Source organism: Protopterus annectens, chromosome 4.part0 (genome assembly GCF_019279795.1).
Source record: "Protopterus annectens isolate FY-2018-M chromosome 4.part0, PAN1.0, whole genome shotgun sequence".
NCBI lineage: Eukaryota > Metazoa > Chordata > Ceratodontiformes > Protopteridae > Protopterus > Protopterus annectens.
The window spans coordinates 1022977979-1022998532 of record NC_056733.1 but is presented as its reverse complement, the minus strand read 5'-3'; the positions used below and the strand labels follow the sequence as shown (position 1 = coordinate 1022998532).

Below are 20554 nucleotides of genomic sequence, written 5' to 3'. Positions count from 1 at the left end.
TCACCCTCTATTCCCCAGACAGCCCATATCTATGTTTACTATGAATTTTCTTAACCTTGACGATAATGGAAAAGTCCCTTAACTCCAAAGTGCAGCCAACTGTAACTAACAAGATAATGAGACTCGATACTCATGGTCGAACAATGCTGCCTTCAAAGAAAGTTTCTTCCCATCCAAACCTAAGCACCACTAAGAGTACTTAATCATTTGTATATTGCAGGCTTAGTATGAAAAACATGTGTATGTGTGTGTGTGTGTGTCTGTGTGTGTGTGCGTGCGTGTCTGTGTGTGTGTGCGCGAGTGTGCACGCCTCTGTCTCTCTCTGCTTGCAGTTCAAATGCAAGCTCAATTTTATTTACAGTGCTTATAGTCCGACTCTAAGCATTTTAGTAAGAAAAACAAGTGATAAACAAGTAAACACAAGAAAACAGGAAAACAGTTTAAGGCAAAAATTAAAATAATTCGTTAGAAAGGACACACAAAGAAAAAAACTTACAAACAAGAACAAGCCAGTAACTACAGAACAACGTTAAAGCTTTATATTGCATAGTAGTCAAACTGAGAGGAACACTGACTGGCTGACAGAGTTACATATTCACATTATTCCCTCATGTTACGCAAATACGTGTGTGTGAGATTACAACTGCATTATAGGCTGAGTGGGTAGTTCATTGACAAAGTAAGCATCCTGCCAAAATACTTTTGCAAAGAGCAAATAATATGCAAAATAAATAAATACACATATGAATGAATGAATAAATAAAATAAAAAATAAAAAAGTGGTGACGTTTTAAATTTAAACTAACAAAATATATTTATTTTACATGGATATTCTCTGCACCCCCAATGTCAATATATTTTTTTTTTCTAATTTGTTATACTCTGTAACTAGCCTGATGATAGATGCCATCATGCCAATGATTTTGTTTTACATTGCAAGTTCCTTCCCCCCATTCACTCTTGTACCACCATAAAATTTCATCGGTGTCAAAATATTTTCTGTGGTCCCATCTCTCTTCATTTACATATAGTGGGACAACTAACATAATTTTTTTGCTGATGATGACCAAATAGCACAATTTTGTGTAGTGTATGAGACTTGGTATATGTACAGCTGCAGCTGGCTCATGTAGTGCCCACTGCTAATGTTTGGCCTGGCACTCCTCCGCTCTGAGTGGAGGTGCAAAATAATTAAATAAATAAATAAATAAATAATTTCCAACCTGATAATTCTCACCTCTCTCCTTAGGTTCACCAGGTCAGATGCTGATTTTTTTTTTTTTGTCAGCTCGAAGACAAAAAAAATGTCTTTTGCTTTGATAAGCTGTAGCAAACTGTGCCGTACATAAAGTACTGAAACAAGCACTTTGCTTTAGTTCTGACTCTAAAAGCAATATTTCTGTACTAATGTATTGTGCACCAGGCAACATCAGCCAATCATACCTGCAACATGTTGCACCCCAGACAGCTGCCTGCTTCACCTCTCCCTAGCTGTGCTTCCGGTTATATGGAGTTTGCAAAAATCTAATGAAAACTATATTTATTAACATACTGAGGTTGAAACTAAAATGTAGAAACTGTATTTGGTTTTCATCCCTAAAATCCTAAATAACACTAGAATGATAACAACCTTGAATACTTTGTCTTTTTAGGAATGTCTGGTAAAACTTAAAATTTTTACCACAACATATAGGCACAAGCAAGGAAATCTGATAAAGCTACATAAGGCTATAAATTTAAACAAAAAACATAGACATTTTAGCCGCTGTTTGCTTAAATTATTTTATGTTAAACAGAATCATTGCATCTACATTGTACACAGAATACACAACCAGAACAAGTCTGACCACTATAGCTTAGCTTACCTTTTACTGCTGTAAAATAGATGTTGTAGTCAAGTAAATAAATCCAACTTCTTCGCGATCTCACTCCTTCCTTCACCGCAAATGAAAAAACGAGCGAACGGTGTTTTGTTTTGGCGCATACCAGCTGAAAGACGCTGGCAAGAAAAAAAAAAAAGTAATTTTGCATGCGCAGAATAGCTGAGGGCTGGACGTGAAAACACGGAAAAAAGTTAAATTTCAATTTAAGGGTCGCGGGCCGCATGGAAGAGCTCTGGGGGCCGCATGCGGCCCGCGGGCCGCGGGTTGGACACTCCTGCTCTACTTCATGATTGGCCCCCTGGTCTGCTCTGTGATTATCCACCCAGTCCACTAATTCTGAAATTCCTACAGAAAGCTGTCATCCTTATTGGACCTTACTGGCCTCAACAAATTTGGTTCCCCTTCCTTTGGCCTCACTTGCTTCACCTACCTTGCATTCTGGATCCGACTCTAGATCTCCTGTCTCACCCAACATGCATGACTCATCCAAACCTAACCAACCTCAGGCTGATTTCCTGGCTTTTCCAGTTCCATTAATAGCCACACAACCTATGGTCTCTTCTCCTGTCCATCAAATACTTTTGTCTTCCCATAAACCTTCTACCAGAAAAGTCTATTCTGGCAAATAGAAGAGATTTGTTCACTGGGCTCATCAAAATAATACTGAACATTTTTCAGCCCCAATACATAGCATCCTTGAATTTTTGACCCATCTCTTTAAAGAAGGAGCTAGGTCATCAACCATTAAAGTTCAATTAGCACCCATATCAAATTGTCCTATTGGTTTTGATGGTTCTTCTGCCGTATCTCATAAATTGAGTAAGGCCTTCTTGAAAGGTGCTCTTCTTCTGAGACCTCCTCCCCCATGGGATCTGAATCTGGTACTGCAGACTCTTACTCAATCCCCCTTTGAACTAGCAGATACATGTGACCTTAAATATCTTTCCTGGAAGATGATTTTTTCTGGTAGCTATCACCTCTGCCATATGAATTTTAGAGATTCAAGCTTTGTTCTCTGAACCACTTGATTTTTCACAAGGATAGAGCTACATTACATACTAATGCATCTTTCTTTCCTAAGGTGGTATCAAAATCTAATATAAACCGGTCCATTAATTTGCCAGTATTCTTTCCTAAATTTGCTAACAAGGGCGAATACATGTTACATTTACTGGATCTCCACAGGCAATTACATTGTTATCTACATGGAACAAAAGACATCAGAAAAACTGACCAATTGTTTGTTTCATTTGCAGAGATCAAATTGGTAAAACCAGTTGCCAAGGTTACCTTATTTAGATGGCTTACTGATTGTATTTCAATTGTTTATAACAAAGTGGGTGTTACTCTACCAAAACCATTACAGGCCCATTTTACTAGATCTATGGCTACTTCTTCAGCTTTCCAATCCAAAATGTCCATGGATGATATATTCGCAGCAGCAACTTGGGCTACTCTCCATACCTTTGTTACTCATTACAAGCTGGATAGAGCATCATTCGTCTCAATGGTGCTTAGGAACATCCTCCCTTAGAGTCCACCATGGATTTTAGGTTGCTGGAGACTCTGTCCCATCTCTTGAGGATAGAATGAAAACTGACAACATCAGATAAAGAAATTATGTACTCACCATAATGTTCCATATGTGTTGTCCATTTTCATTCTTCTTCAACTCCCCTCCCACCAACCCTCATCCTTGAATACTTCTGGAAGAATGAGTGGTTACAGGTCTTTTCTGCCCTGTATTTTTTATCTCCAGATATAGCCTTCTTCTTCTTCTCAGGATAACAATATTTCTTTTCTGCTAAAGTCAGCAAACAAGATCTGAGGTGATTGGGGTTGGTGCATTATGGGTAAGAAAGAGCTTGAGAGTTCTTGGTGGCCATGAGCTTTAGCAACAGCCAAGTCAGATCTGAGGGATCAGATCCAAACCCATCTGTTGAGGAAGAATGAAAATGGACAACACAGATGGAACGTTATGGTGAGTACAAAACTTCCTTTTACTCTGAATACCCAGAGTGACACATCCACTAACCAACCCTAATCAGACATTTTGTATTTCAACATATTTCTAAGAAAGACTTCAGGACTACAGGTCATAATACAGGTCAACTCTTTATTTGTAGCATGCAGTGTTTGTGTTAAAATGTTATGTTCACTCAGAAAAGAGGCTATTGGGAAACATAAGCAGGTCCTTTGTCAGAGATGAAATGAAGCAATGAAAATCTTCTTTGCTGCATGACTTTATTCCTCTGACCCTGTCAAAACAAACCATGAACAACAGTTAATACATTCTTAACACAAATATCTTTAATTTACATTTCTTGACAGTTAACAAATACTCTTTAAGCAATGCAGAAAGAGCAAAAGCAATGAAATCATCGTCATCATCATCCTTAACCCCCTTTTCCCCGTTTTCTACATGGGGTTCGGGTGTTGAGTTAACTGTAGCCATGTCTCTTGATTCAGTGTTACACTCCTGCCTACTTCACCACTCAGTGAAATAATACACTTTGCAAATACACTGGTTGAGTTAACCCTGGCAGTTTGTTCATTCAGCAGCTACTGCTTAGCCCATTAGCCTGTAGCTCTGACATTTACCATGTCTCTGCTGCAAGCACTGATATTTAGTACCCCTCTGCTGTATACGTCTGTGTTAAAGCATGGTACAGTCTAGTCTGGAGATCCATCCATCCATGCACAACCCCTTTTTCCCATGTTTGCACGCCTTCGAAATATTTGATCCTAGCATTTATGAGCTATCAACAAAGGGACTGTGTGCAAAACCTCAGCCATATTCATTGAATGCCTTTTCAGAGCCTTCAAATGTGTTTTATTTAAGTGTCAATATACTTTGCAATTTGAAAAGTATGTGAATTTAGACCAGTGTTGATCAGTTAAAAATTTACACCATAGAAATGTTAACACATTGTGTCAATAAAAGCTCAATAAATGATATTCACCTTCAACAAATGTTTGACTCCTGCTGGAAATAAATCACAAAAAACATATTGTGTCCACAAAACTGTACATCCAATGTTACATAAACAAAAATGATAAGCATGTTTATACATTTATCCAGGCTTAGCAGTGTAGAAGTATGACTGCGGTGGTGGTGCTGTGGTAGCATTGTCGCCTCATAGCAAGACGTTGTCCCATTCGATTCCCAGCTAGAGGCTCGCGTCTTCTGTGTGGAGGCATACGTGAATGGGGCATGCCTTCGTTGAAGGTTGTGCGTCAGGGCTGGTAACCCGGTACATAAAAATCCACTACCAATCATTAGCGGACCGGAGTTCCGCTGTGGCGACCCCTAACCGGGAAAAGCCGAAAGACACAAACAAACAAGCAGTATAGAAGTATGAGCTTTAGTTTAAGCTTAGCACTGGGCTTAAACTCGGAAATGTAACAAAGGAGAGTAATTACTTAGAGAAAAGTAATAAACAGTTTCCACCCAGAGCTGGAGAGAGTGACCAACATACCTAGTGGCTTGCAGAAAACAACTATAGAAGTTATTTTCCAAATTAGGGTATTAGAGATAGTCATTATCCAAAAATCTTACTTTATAATTTCCAAAACAGCCAAAAAACAATGTAAAGCAACACATTTCAAAAAATCAAATCACGTAACAAATCTGTTGAAATGGTCTGGAAATGATCTGGGAATACAAATTGCCTTTTGCTCTAGCTAGAATCCCCTCTGTCTTTAAACGTGTTATATACTTATGTATTAATAAACTTCTGAAACAAATAAAAATAACAATTTGTGGCAAACTTACCATCCAACTCTTATTTGACCCCAGACAAGTAACAGTAACTGGATTAGGTTTTTCAGAGATTCATTTCTGTCTCTCTCTGATCCATGGAAACATCTCTGTCTCACCTTAAAGCTAACTGACCCACTGACCCATAAACTATTTGTAATGTCCCTATTAGCAGGCAGATTGAAGTAGCCTGCATTATTCTTTAAGGCCATACAATCTTTGGACTAAAATGAAGTGTAGCAGGAAAATGATTTAGGAAGCAATGTCTGCTACTTAGAACCAGCTGCATCAGCCAATCACAAATTAATAACAATCTTCCAGTTTTAAAAACATAGCTGCTTAAGCAAAATTGGGCTTCTGTTTTTGAATGCAGTTAGGAGGCAGTGGTTGATTGCAGAGTAATTTGTGACAGCTATAATGTTTATCAGTCCCATTTATACCTCTCATCTGCTGCAATTTAACATAGTGCTATGATTTGTGCCTTTGGATCCAGCCTTTGCTCCTCATAAAGTCAAACTTATTTATAGGTGCTGAAAGTGCTATAATTTAAAAAAAAAAACAGCGCTATGGTTTTTAATGCTCAGTGGCTCAGAGGTGTGGTCCCATTCCTCTGTGATTGTAAGTGCTCTTTCATTAATTGCTGACATTAGGCTCAGACATGTTTGCAAACATCCATACTCATAATTATATGAAATTATACCAAAATATCCATGTCTTCATGCCCAAATTCATAGTAACAAATACACTTGGAACTAAATGCCTTGTCTAATCACAAATTAGCAAAATGTTGCATGCTTTAAAACATGCCTGCATTCTGAGATCATTATATCATGATGGAATGCCACAAGTACTAACCATGCAGACAAACAAGCAGACACAGACAACACATGTGCGTGCACACATGCACGCACGCACACACACACACACACACACACACACACACACACACACAGACACACGCACGCGCACACACACACACACAGACACACACACACACACACACACACACACAGACACACGCACACACACACACACACACACACACACACACACACACACACACCAATCTTCAAGAAGGCAAGAAGGTGTAATTACTGTAAATGTGAAAGACAGGAGCTGTAAATCAAAGTTTTAACCTGAGAAAAGGTTGTCTTCTGCCTAAAAACCCTTTATTCATGCTATATTTTGTCTCTCTCCATGGCTAGAGTCAGCACTTAATCTTTAGATCTGTATGCAAAGTGCTTAAATGTCTACCTTTTCTGAACACTTTGACCTAATCAGTGTATATGAATGAGGAGCAGCAAATTCTGTTTAACACATTATGTCAGATGTCTTTCTGTATTACAAGTCATTCCCTTAAAGGCAACACTTATACAAACTTTTAAACAGGAATACCTGCAGAGAATTTGGGCCACCTTCATTTCTGAGCTTCTAATTCTCCTCCTCCGCCAGTACTCTAACATTAATTGCTGTTTCTTGAGAACTTTCTTGAGAAGAAAAGCCATCACAGTTGTGAAGTCTTGGCATTTGTTGTACTGGAGATTTGGGATTTACTACAATAGTTGTAGAAATGAAAGAATGATGACATTCTTTGCCCACATCCTGTACGTGGCAGCAGCTAGTCACCTGGCTGCTTTGTGTTACTGGAGAATCCTCAACATGATGGCAGTTACTCATGCAACTTCTGTGTTTTCTTCGAGAACCAGTATGAGGCCTAGGTGAGTACGATGTTTTTGCAGTAGTTTGGTCTTGAGAAGTGCCAGCATGACTGTGGATTGCTGAAGAAGATTCTTGTTTCTGAGTAGTTATATCTTTTGGTTCACAGTCTTGTAATATGTGAGGTGGTGTAGAAAACCTGCTCTGGCTGCCACATTCCTCAGAAGGCATTTCCTGGTAAACACTGACTGAGGGTAGTTTGAACTTTCTTGCTAGGCCAGGTTGTGAGTGTGGAGTATTCGGAAATAGGGTTACCTCTGAGGTAATTTCTTCATAGTCACAGTAAACAGGCTGTGACACTTGTCTGAGTTTTCTTGATTCTTTGGCATGTTGCGTGGCTGAATAGAAAAATAAACATATTCAGAGACTCAGGTTATTATTAGTGTTTCTGATAGACTCCTATAATGAAGAAGAAGTCTACAAAAACATATATCTCAATACAGCTTTCTAATAAAGAGTTACACTTGAGAGAAAAAATATAGCTCAAGAAGGTTTTTTATTGTTTTTGTAGGCCACTGTCTGCTGACCATCAGGTTCCTGCTGTGGCTATGCCTGGTTATTCCTTCTCAGGGTGACAGCCAGTCAGAGTGTAGCCATTATCCTGGCAGTCATTAGGGGCTTTCCTTTTCCTTCTGGCCCCAAACCCTCCCCAGATGTGCCATGCTGCAACAGATGACAGGAGCATGTAGCAGATCAGACCAACCCATCCCCCCCCCAGGATAGGAAAGCTGACATCAGCCATTCATTGCCCCCAGGTTCCACATCAGCTCTTACAAGTTTCATTAGTTTATTCCTGGTCATCTGGGAAGTAGTCGGGGCATTTTATGCCAAGGAGTCTGCCTGCCGAAGAAACAGCTTTTGCATATTTTATTGGCATTTGCTATTTCCAAATTGCTATTTGCTGAACCCTAATTTGAAAGTGTCTCATATAATGGAATCTGGGGAAAATGTTTTGCTTCTCTCTTCACCACCACCACTTGCAAATTACTGTATAATAGTTGCATTGGCTATAACATTTCCTCTGTAACTGTACAAACAGGAAAAAAGCACTTGAAGTGTGAGACACATGCAATGAAGAAGCAGTGGTCACATGGGTTAGCCATGTAGATGTTAGATGAAGAAATAAGGGACTGTCTGTGTGGCACAAAGGGATGCAACTGTGACTGCAGTTCCAGTGATCCATAATCGAGTAGTGGACTTGACTGGCTAATGTCAGCTTAGCTTTATTTTGTGGACAGATCAAAAAAGGGACAACACTTTGGCCTGTCAATTGATACAAATGCAGTGCAAGAAGGCTGTCTGTATGAAGTATGCATGCATGCCCTTGTGGGAAGCAAAAAAGTGATACCCGAATGTGGGGTGCCTAATGTTTTGAAGAAAATGGAGTGTCCAGAGGAAACTGACAGTGGCACAGAGAGAGCTTGAACTCAGAAGAAACTGACTCAGGAAGCAACTCCATATACAGAGTATTTAGAAGCCACATTATGTGTTCAATATTCAGGTGATCAACATTCCTTTAACTCTTAATAAAGTGGTAGAATTTATATAATGGCATTCAGATGCTGCTGATGTGTTATATCTGTTGTTTGTGTCTACATTAAGCAAAACAACCTTTCTTAAGAGAAAACTCTATGTTGTAAGAAACAATGGGAATGTGCTTTGCCTGATGATACTTACCAGCTGAAACTGGAGACTTAGTTAAGTATTCAACATCCACAGTCACTTCTACTTGATGAGACAGGGTTTGATTCCTTGGCACAGGTGAAACATTACCACTCTGTTTTACAAAGTGGTGATGGACAAGCTTTGCTTCAGGAGAAGCAGATTCATTAGAAGAGATGTTCTGTTCATCCTGTTCTTCTACAGTGTATTTAGACAGATACTTTTCAGTCTCATCTGGCTGTGGCACTTGGTCTGACTTGTCAGAAGTTTTGTGGTCTACAGCTGTCACAGAAGGTACAGGGAGAGGTATTTCATAAGTGGTTGATGGTGATTGGGAGTGAACCTCTGTGGTCAGTTCTGCTTCTGGTTCTGCATTTAGAAGTAATACTTCAGAATGTTTAGTTTCCTGAGATAATACAGTGTCCAGTACAGACTTTACTATGGAAGCAGAAACATGTTCTACAGAAAATTTCTGTTGTTCGTGTCTAGCTTCAGAAACTGCCTCAACAAGTGGAACTTCTGTTTTGTTAGGAGTGATGTCTAATTCAGTCTCCTGAAAATTATAAGAAAGTGAAGGTACCACTGCAGTGGCTACTGGATCTACTACTACTGAAGGCCTTGAAAGAGCTTGTTCAGCTTTGGTTACAGTTTCTTCAAGTGGAACTTCATAGGTGCCTAACGGTTCTTGAAGCTTATTTACCTCTGCTTCTTCCTTTGTTGTCTTCAGTACTAATGTGGAACTTTCAGTTTTCAAGTAGTTCAGAATCTAATATTGCTTGTTTCACACTTTCCTCAGAAGGCGGAGATGGATTTGTTGTATGAACAGAATGCAGAGAAAGGTGGTGAACTGAAAGGAATTGGCTGGCTGCTGTAACCTCACTGGGCCTTGGTGTTGAACTATAATCATCATAAACTATACCACCATGTACAGAAGGAAACTGGGTAGAGACTGTAGCCACAGTGGAAGCCAGTGGACTTTCCACACCTACTGATGTTTGCAGTGCTACTGTTTTCATTTCTGGTAGGGATGTTGGCATGGAAGTCACTGTTTAGAAGAGCATACAGAGCATTAGTTCACATGTTACTGGTTAAGCATTTACACACCTGTATTTATAGTTTATACTACTTTGGTTATGGACAGATTTGTATCATCTACAATTCTATAGTTATAGACTTATGAAACTAGAATAAATCTTAAGGCGGTACTGTATGGATACAGTGACTTACCCTTACTTAACCTTTTTTAAATACATTCATACTTGCAGGTCTGTGGTTAAATTAAAGCTAATCATTGCTTGAAAGTAATTGTCACTGGGCTTGCATAAAGTGATGTATGTCTGCAGCAGTCTTAAATCAGTGAGCATTCCCAAAGAATTTGGCTCAATTTAATGTGTTATTATGTATGCCTTGCCAGATGAGGACAAAATGGTATTCTAGGTAGAATAACTAGGGCAGAATGGTAGTCTAGTTAGAATAACTAGGGCAAAACAGTAGTCTAGACGGAATAAGTAAAATCAGCATTTTATTAAATTCTCTACTGGTCTTTACAAAGTCAGCTTTGAGGCTTATGAAGATAATGATTAATTGAAGACTGCATTAATTCACCCTATTGAATTTGGAATTTGTCATGGTTGTGTAAATTTCTACAGCCAAAGAAAGGCTAGTAATGAGATGCTGGAACTGAGTTAATGCAAGATCAATTATTTATTGTGTTTATAAGCTTCAGCTGTATAAAGGCCAGTAAAGAATTTAATAAAGTGCTAATTAAGTGACTTAAGTCTTACTTAGTTATTTTAATTTGACTACCATTCTGACCTCCCCATCTGGAAACATATGAATAATATACACATTGAATAGAGATAAATTGTTTGGGAATGCCCACTGGTTTAATGCTTAGACTGTTACAGATATACATTACTTTATGCAATACACAAGAGGCCAGTGACAATTATTTTCATCTAGTAACTAGGTTTGATATCATCACATTTGGTTAAGTGAGGAGGGGTCTTGTATGGGTTTAGTATACTGACATCAGCTAACACTTCTCCCGGACTCATGTTATAGTCTTTACTAAAAATACACTAACTTTACTGAGACTACATTACAAATACAGTTATATAACAACGTTGAGATGCAGTACCATGACTATGGTGCCTGACACTGGATGCTGTGTTAAAAGTAATTTACAGAACAATAAAGGGGTTGTTCAGTAACTGGAGAGGGAGAACATGTTTGTATAGCAGAAGCAAAATACTCTGAGGGGTAATGAGTTTGCAAGTTAGAGTCAAGCTGCCATGATGCTCAGCATTTCTCACCCAAACAAACAAACAGGCAAACAAATAGTGTAAAGTGAGGTAAGCAACAGCATGGAGGCAATACAAACCAAGCTGTGGAATTTTGATAGGAATGTTTGATATGTATATGAAAATACTCAAATTTGCCACCATTGACATGTACAAACAAAGCAACAGCAACTTTGTCTATTATAGTTAGTTCCTATAGTTATAGGAAGACACTCCGGGCTTTGTCATGTGACAGGATGTGGTAAAGGAAACATACTAGAACCCTAGTATGTATGGGACTGCAGCTTCTCAGCTGCTGGAAAGCTTCAGTGAACTCTGAAGTTCCTTTCCTTCTGTGAACTCCACAGCATTGAACACACTATTCCCAGAATTCCTGTGAATAATGAGAGGACATCATCTGTGTCCCCAGAGGGCCCTCACCTGTCAGTGTGTCTTCAGTTCTGGAGGTCATACGAGAGGAACATCAATCCTATGGAGAGTGTGTGTTAAGGAACATTAAACCTATGGAGAGTGTGTGATGAAAACTTAGAAGACTCAGTGCTTTAGGTACCCTCTTCTCAAATGCCCATGAAGTAAAAACTGCATAGTGGGTTGGGAACAAAGTTATACCAAGAAAAGAAAAAAATTAACAATCATTACTGTTCACTGAAACGAAGCCTGATGAAACAAGCCAAGCCATGGTTAATGTTCAGTTAGCTAACCAGGCCTTCTTCCAAAAAAAAAAAACACTGATAACATTTACAGATTCTGACATGCTGTATGTTTATAACAATTGTTGCATTACTAGTTTATGTTGGTAACAATGGTTACTAGTTTATGTTTATAACAATGGTTAATAGTTTAAAGCAACAACTTCAAATGAATTCATCAAACTGAGCAGCATCTGATTTGCTGTAAATATTCTTGCCATTTTACACTGTAAAGAGCTAAAATTGAGCTATATTTTGTCATATTACCAGTGACAATCTCTATAAACCACAGGCTTTCCTTACAATCAAAGCATCAGCATTTAAAATTAAAATTAAATAATTATCACTAATGCTCGAAGGGCAGTGTTGCTAAAACATGCAAGCAAGTGATCTGCAAACACATTAGGTAGGATGTTTACCTCTCGTCAGGTAATACTTCTTGTGTAGTTCATCCTCATTCAGGTACGGGTTTTCTGCAACAACATAAATATGTTAAAAAATTTTCAGCAAGGCAGGACTGCATACAACAATCACCAACTATACTTTATATGTCTATACCTGTAAAATGTATAAATTCAATCAGATCTATAACTTGGGCAGGGTAAGGGGAGCAGCTGGTCCAGGCACAAGCTGTCAGGGGACGCAACTGGTACATGTAGTATCGTCATTGATCAATGAACATCGATACTGCATTTATGGCTCAGCCGACTACTAAAGCACTTGACATGAAGTGAGTGTGTGTGTGTATATGTGTGTGTGTGTGTGTGTGTGTGTGTGTGTGTGTGTGTGTGTGTGTGTGTGTGTGTGTGTGTGTGCATGTGTGTGTGTGTGTGTGTGTGTGTGTGTGTGTGTGTGTGTGTGTGTGTGTGTGTCTGTGTTTGTGTGTGTGTGTGTGCGAGTGCACATGTGTGTGTGTGTGTGTGTCCGTATGTGTCAGATGTAGGAGTGAGATTTTTTTTCTCCTTTGCTTTTCAACTTTGAGTAGAGGTGGTGCTACTTTGGGATCTGCCCCAGGTGCCAGGTGAGCTAGCTATAGTTTTGCATTCGGACATTATATGCAGAAGTATCATTACCAAATCCCATACAAGCACTGCTGGCCCTGTATAGAATTAACTATATAACACTTTTGGCACATTAACAGCAGTAAGACTATTGGTTCCAGATTAAAAGTTGATGCATCAATGCAATTCTTTTCAGAGTTCTCTGAAGGTGTTCACCAGATGTGGAAAGGATTGAAAGGATACCCCCAAAAATAAACAGATCTGACATACATTAGGTGCTAACCAAGCAGCTCTCATCTAATCACAGCAGATTTCTGTGAATCTAGTTCACGCAAAAGAAACAATAACTGGTGATAATTTAACTGATCGGGCAACATCTATTGTCACTTATCCATCTCTGGCAGACTTCTTCTGGTTTCTTAGTCCACTTCCAGAACCCAAGTTGGCTAAAGAGAAACCAGGGTTTGCTCCCTGTTTTAGGAGGTTTTGGACTCAAGTGCAGAGGGATTCTAGAGAATGGACTCTATCAGAGTTAGAGGGAACAGAAATATAGCAGTTGGTAGTTCCCAAGGGCCTACCATCAGGCACTTCTGGCAACGAACCATTCTTTTTTCAAGCCATCTAGGCATAAAGCAAACAAAGAAATGGCAAAAGGATTTTACTCTGATACTGATTATAGAAGGTCTTCCAAAGCAATTAATTGAGTAATTTAACTTACAATACACTTATTCCCACTGGGGTCTCTCAAGAAAATTCACATGTGATTTAGAAGGCAAATGAGTTTAAAATGCTCCCTGATACAGGATTTTGAGTGCGTGCAAGTGGCCAAGTCATACTTCAGAAAGTCTTCAGTTCCCCTACCTGTTCACATTCTCAGGTACCATGCATATATGTAGAGGCTTGAAGTAGCTGGACACAAGGTCCTCCTGGATGTCTCTCTCTTACCAGTGTCATCCCCTCCCAGATATGGGTTAAGCCAGACTGCTGTGCCACTGACCAGAGAAGAAGCAACACTTCCAAAGCTCAGTTCTTATCTGTGACCATAACCTCTTAAACTATGACCAAAACCTGGTGACCCATGACCTGGGTGCAGCTTACATGGAAGCTGGGCCCATGGCTGCTCTCAAACCTGGATGTAGATTACATGGAAGCTGGGCCTATGGCTGCTCTCAAACCTGGATGTAGGTTATACAGAAGCTGGTCCTATGGTTGCGGTCAGACCTGGGTGCAAATTACATGGAATCTGGTCCCATGGTTGCAGTCAGACCTGGGTGCAGATTACATGGAAGCTGGTCCCATGGCTGCGGTCAGACCTGGGTGTAGATTACACGGAAGCTGTTCCCATGGCTGCTGTCAGACCTGGATGTAGCTTACATGAAAGCTGGTCCCATGGCTGCTGTCATACCTGCATGTAGCTTACATGGAAGCTGGTCCCATGGCTGATGTCAGACCTGGATGTAGCTTACAGGGAAGCTGGTCCCATGGCTGTTCTCAGACCTGGGTGTAGGGTGTAGCTTACATGGAAGCTGGTCTCATGGCTGCTCTCAGGCCTGGATGTAGCTTACATGGAAGCTGGTCTCATGGCTGTTCTCAGATCTGGGTATAGCTTACATGGAAGCTGGTCCCATGGCAGAAGTTAAGGCAGAAAACACTGTGGTCCACTTCCTTTCAGATCAGTTGCATATCATATATACTTTGTGTGTGTGGGGGGGGGGGGTTGGCTCTGCCCTGGGCACAAGCTGATAGGGACAGTGATTGACAGGTGCTGATGGTGCTAGAGTGCACTACCTGCATTGCTTTGTAAGCCATGAGGATGTCACAGCTTCATCAATGAATATTGATTCTGCATTTGCAGGTAGGACTAAAGCACTGGCATGCTCAGCGTGATGTGATTTATGTCATCATTAAAACCATCATCAGCCTTCTTTTTTCTCCCATCTTCTACATGGGGTCAGGGTATTGTGTCAGCTGTCACACTCTCTCTCGATTCAATGCCACTCTCCTACTTTCTTCAACACTCATGCCTGACTGTCACAGGTCTCATCTCACACAATCCATCCACCTCTTTGCTGGGCACACTTGTTTCCTCTTACCTTCTTCCTGTCTGTCCTAAATCTTCTTCACCAGATCGTCTTCTGCTTTTCTGCACATGTGCCCAAACCATCATACCACCATAATCTGTTCTCTTTGACCTCGTCTGCAATTGGAGCTACTTTGGCTTCTGTTCTTATGTCCTAATTTCTTCATCTCTCCCACAGTGTGTATCCTACCACCCATGTCAGGCACTACATCTGCATCACCTATAGCTTCCTCAGCTGCTGTCCCTTTACTACCCAGGTTTCTGTACCATACAGTTGTACTGGTCACACCACTGTTTTGTATACCTTACTTTTCAGCTTCTTTGGTGTTCCTCTGTCATGAACTTCCCCTGAGACTCTGTAGTGAGGTGATTTATGTGTGGTGATTTAATTTTAAGCAAGTTGCTTATTACATTTGTAGCAAACATCTTACCATCCTGCTACAGTTTCAGAGTAAAAGAGTTGCTTTTTTTCAAAATTTTCAGTTTTTTTATCTTTGGTTTTGAGAAGATTTTTTTTTTTTTGTTCCTCAACTTTGAATTGAATGGAATGTCAGTCGAAGCACTGTACAGGGCACCAGATCACCTAGCTATGGTTCTGACTTCAGTGTATACGAACCAGTCTAAAAGCAGCCAAATGTAGTAAATCGCAGTATAGCAGTGTGAGCATACCATGTAACAGGTGAGTACTGGAACCCTGAGCATAATGTGTTACATGTGAGTACTGGAAACGTACGCATAATGTGTTAGAGGTGATTACTGGAACCCTGAGCATAATGTGTTACGAGTGAGTTCTTGAACCCTGAGCATAGTGTGTAACCCTGAGCATACCATGTTACAGGTGAGTACTGGAATCCTAGCATATATGGAGCTGCAGCTTCACAGCTGCTGGAAATCTTCAGAGAACTCTGAAAAGAATTGCATTGAGGTATCCACGTTTAATCTGGGTCTGGGAGGAGAACAGATAGTCCTGCTGCTGGGAAGTTGTACTAAAATGTGTCATCTTCTGATCTCCTCTACTGGGAAATTATAACTATGAATGGATATCATGTATACCTTCAGGTATAATGCAAACCCCTACATGACAGGGAGACTCACTAAATTAATCAAATAATAATAGTTTGAAAAATGTTGTCAAGTTATTAACAAACCTGCTGTGTACTTCAGAAGATGAGAGAAATATACCACTGCAAATTCATTAATGCTTGGAGGATGTCGTGCAAAAATTGCTGTGAGGAACCCCTTTAATTCTCTCTCTAGTTCATTTATCAGTCTAGGTGATGTTGCCATATTTTACTCTTCTTTCTTATGGACTATCTAAAAGAAAAGAGAAATTTGATTTTACAAATTCATTCAATAATCACATTATTTGAGGGGGAGTCACAATGGATGCTGTCACCTGGTTAAAAAAATAAACAGTACAACAGAGACACATACTGATTATTAAACAAAAACTATTGTTTACTGATGTCAGTAAACAACTCACATAAAGTCATGCTAACAATACTGATGCAGTTATCTCTGCCTTGAGCCCACTGCATGGCAGGAAAGACTCCATCTCCCTTATGACCCTGAAATGGATAAAAAGTAATAATACGGTGAAATTAGAATAGCTTTTAAAAGCACTGATGACAGGCACAGCCATATTTGTAGCTCATCAGAGCCATAAAGGGCACTGAAAAGTCCACAAAAAGTTAATGATCCATGATATAAAACAGTATGATAGCAATAACTCAAAATTTCAAAGTCAATTACTTGAAGATAGGCTGAGGAGTGATTTTTTTGGGGCACTTGGTGACTGGGTGACCCCCTGGAGGTGATCTTTATTAGCACCTGGTGCCCGTGTGACCCACATAGTCTAGCTGAGGTAAACCCAAAAAAAAAACATTATGGGGAAAAGTCATGTGGACCATCATCTACAAGGTGGCAGAGAAGCATCGGGTGTGGCAGCAGTAAAGTGGCAGGCAGAACTGAACCAAATTAAGATGGACTAGACCATGGTTGTGGCATCTGGCTCTTGGGACATCCCACCTCACTGCTTGAGATGGAGCCGGCACTTGTGAGAGAAATCAAAAAGTACCTGTTAGATTGAGTTTATCACATCTCTATGCACAGTATTTCTTTTTAAATCAAACATCTTAGACAGGATTTGTATCTTTCTTGTTCTGGAGCTGACCTTCAGAAAAGAGCCCAGGTGGGTATAGGTATACTCACAGGACCCTGTTGGGTGCCATTCAGCTGACGTTTGTACCAGTAAGTAAGACAATCAGCTCAATATGACTGCAAGTTATGCATTGTCCTGACCTTAATAGAGATGCTGAATATGATACCATCTATGGATTCAGTATGTTTACTGGGAGACTTCAGCACCCACATGGGGAGTGCTAGATATAACTGGAGGGAACTGATGGGAGGAATGGCTTGCCTGTTCTGAACCTGGATGGTTCCAACACAAGGATGCTTTTCTCATAAGTGTACTTGGTACCAAAACACCTTTGACAAAAAGTCTTTGCAATCACATTGTCATATCTGAGTCCACGCATTCTGTCACCTGTCTCAGAGAAGCTCATCTGTCAACTCATTGATATTTGGTGGTAAGTTGGGTCCGATAACTGAAGAGTCAGTTGAAATGGCCTGGGAAATTCAAATGTGTAATGAAGGTATTCCAGAAATGTCTAGTTGATGCTTCTGTGAGAGAGGAGTTGAATTCCCAACTCCAGAAGAGCTTCTGTCTTACATCTGTAGAGGTCAGAGACATGAACTTACGGCACTTGTCATGAACAAAGTGAAGGAAGCTATCAGGATAAAGAAAAATGCCTTGCATGCATTGCTAGCAAAAGCACCCCTGAATTTAACACATAAGCTCTGACAATCTAGGAAGGCAGCTGTTTGTTGCAGTAGTTACCATGAGAAAGGAGCAGATGTCAGTGGAGTTTGGCCAAGCAAACTATCTGGTGACTCAGAAGGGAAAGGAGGGATATCATCTACTGTTCTCAGCCAGGGTGGAAAAACATTGAATTAAACGGGAACATTGCTGACAGGTAAAAAGAATGTTCTGTGGAGTTTATCAATCCAGTCATGTCTTGCTTTAAGAAGGCATAAGCCGATAGTAGAATTGGATTGATTTCATTTGATGCCACAGTTCCCCTATTAATACGAAAGGTACTGGACTTTGCTGGGTTGCCACATTTAACATGCTTTTTTTTTCGATATTGAATGGATGATTTGGGAGCAGTATTTCTGTTCTGGCAAACTGCTCCTTCCAGAAGGAGAGTTTGCTCCAGTTTCAGATGGCTTCCATCTGAATTTCTCTGGCAAGTGTATGCCAAGACAATGCTAAGGAGGGTTTTGACCACAGTCAAACCTCTGGTTCATGAGCAGCAGTACAGATTTCATTCTGACAGTAAAACAATTAGTTAGCTACTTGTCTTTGGACTGATATCTGAGGGGTCATGGGAGTTTGCCAGTACTGTTTATATGTGTTTTCTGGACTTGGGAAAGGCGTATGACTGTGTACTCCATAAAGTCCCATAGGAAGTGTGAGAACAGTATGGGGTATCAGGGACACTGCCCTTTGACATTACAAGGGAGAGTTTGTCCTTAGTCTTGACTTTAAGTTGAAGATGTTCAAGGTGAGTGTAACACTCTGCTAAGGGTGCATCTTCTTAACTGTGTAGATTTAAACAGAATGTCCAGATTTTTGTCTCATAGTTTTGGTCTGTTCCACATAAAATTTGTAATTTTCTCGCATTTCACAGAAGAATTAGGTCATTAAATAATGCGATTTATTTGAGTTTCAGACTTCATGCCCTTCAAAAAATGTACACTAACACAAATCCTGTTATTCTAGCAAATTTCTAAGTTGATAAGAGCACTATTAAAAATCTGTCCCTATTTTTGGGCCTTTGTTCACAGCACCCACCAATTATTTTAGACTTTGTCCACATTTATTTTGCTAAAAAATGAAGAGGTATGTAAAAAGTGTGACTGGTCATCTGTTCAGTTTCTGACTTAAATGAATACCTCAGTACCTTACCTTATTTCCTTCCAAACAGGATAATAAAGGCCCCATTAAATCAAAGGATGTGATTAATTTAGCAGTGTATGATACAGAATACTATAAAGTAGACTGCTTATCATGCATGCATGCAGTTCTAATTAATGCTTCAGTAAAGAAAACACAAAGACACCGAGCACCGATGTGATAGAACACCTTTTTGGACCAACTTAGGTTTTGCAATTACGCAAGCTTTGAGACAAGCAGGGAGCATAGCTCTCAACCTTCCATCTTCAAAATGAGGAACATTAGCCATCACAATGTGGAACAAATGGGCAAAATGTGGAACACATACTAATGGCTTACTAACAACTTCTACTAGGAAGGCCATAGGATGATTAAAATATGCTGGTTTTACTTATAAAGAAGATCTTTTAATGAATTAATGTGATTAATTTCTATTTACCATGTATATCACTTAACAAAACTCCTAACACTGAATGTGTGACACAGTCTTTCAATGTGGAACTTTAAGTAACTTCGAGGAACATTAACCTTTTAAGACCCCAAATGAGGTATGTTCCTTGTAATGAGGTACACTTGAGAGGTATGGCAGGGAGCCTTCATCACGACTTATTAATGTTGTTATAAAGTGTTTAAATACCCACTTGTGTCTGGAAAGGGAAGTACATCAGGTCTTATCAGCTAGAAAGAAGCACTAGGAAAAATACTGGTGTGAAAAAAGAAAGAAAACATGCAGCTCGGATGTATAATATAGCAACAGCGTTTCACAGAAAGGCACTGTGTGTGCATGTGTGTGTATATATAAAATATATATCGCAAAACTTTAGGTCTATGGCATGGGGATGACTTGGCTTTCGAAAGTTTCAGGCTTACACACACTTAGTGCAGCCACAAAAAGACTGCAAAACCAGGGGCAGCTTAGAATTCTGTTGGCTTTTTTATCAAATAAAAGAAAAACAATCTTACCTGTAAGCTCGATGTGTATCCAACAAGAACCAATTTCAGTTTGTAAAGCTTTAAACTTCACATTCTTTACTAGGCTGACATCACAGAGCACCGGAACTGTGACGAAAAGTGAGCTCACAATGCAAGCCGGCAAAGCCAGTGACGTCAAACATTTGTGGCTGTCATTACCAGGAGAATGTCTCAATAGCTGCTGGTAGGACAAACGGGCACAAGTCATGTCCAGGTGCTCCGATTGTGCACAAGTAAGGAATGCAAATTACTCAAGTGCAGCACTACACTATCAGCTATTTGTATGTCTAAAATCAAACGCGCATTACTTTTCTCATTTCCTATTTTCAGCCTTTGACCCTAAATAAGTAATGTCAGCAGTTCATTCTCAGTGCAGATCTCATTGAAAATGTTCATTTTCACACAGAGCCTGTACAATTGTAAGAGCCATGGGTTGTAGGAAACAGCACTGCTACCTGTTAGTACTT

At 39.8% G+C, this 20554-nt stretch overlaps 2 long non-coding RNA genes across 2 annotated transcripts; both read right to left on the bottom strand.

Moving 5' to 3' along the window:
• Positions 1 to 3979: 3979 nt before the first annotated feature.
• Positions 3980 to 7270, bottom strand: LOC122800163. Its single transcript, XR_006364541.1, has 2 exons — positions 7039 to 7270; positions 3980 to 4141 (listed from the first exon to the last, which is right to left on the bottom strand). It is a non-coding gene; the product is annotated as an uncharacterized LOC122800163 (long non-coding RNA).
• A 5163-nt stretch (positions 7271 to 12433) lies between these two features.
• LOC122800162 lies at positions 12434 to 20352 on the bottom strand. Its single transcript, XR_006364540.1, has 3 exons — positions 20079 to 20352; positions 16243 to 16408; positions 12434 to 12486 (listed from the first exon to the last, which is right to left on the bottom strand). It is a non-coding gene; the product is annotated as an uncharacterized LOC122800162 (long non-coding RNA).
• Positions 20353 to 20554: the final 202 nt, after the last annotated feature.